This window comes from Seriola lalandi, unplaced genomic scaffold (genome assembly GCF_002814215.2).
Source record: "Seriola lalandi dorsalis isolate HSWRI2012SDOR001 ecotype SW California unplaced genomic scaffold, Sedor1 jcf7180002054905, whole genome shotgun sequence".
Lineage (NCBI taxonomy): Eukaryota > Metazoa > Chordata > Actinopteri > Carangiformes > Carangidae > Seriola > Seriola lalandi.
The window spans coordinates 76,734-77,141 of NW_019525457.1; positions in this window are offsets into that span (position 1 = coordinate 76,734).

Consider the following 408-nt stretch of genomic DNA (forward strand, 5'->3'; position numbering starts at 1 on the left):
GTGTGTGTGTGTGTTAGCATAGTTAGCATCTTTTCAGATCAATTAGCATAATTATCATGTTTTCAGAATGGTAAGAGTAGTTAGCATATTTATTTGTTTGTTTGTTAGCTTGTAACTGGCAGTGGCTGACAGTGTTAGCGGTTGTGCTAATGCTACCTCTTTCTCTGTTCTGACAAGGTTTCAGGTGTATTTAGCCCCGCCCCCGTCCCCACAAGTTGACAGGATTGGTTCCTGAGGTTTGTGACGTATGAAATCCTGAATCTGTTTATGAGACTGTGATTGGTTCACTGCAGCTCAAGGTGGAAACACTCAGTCATGGTGCTGATGATTATTTCATCATCATGTGTCTGTGTTATATAAAAACATCACATGGACGTTAACGAGGTGAAACAGACATGAAGACACGGG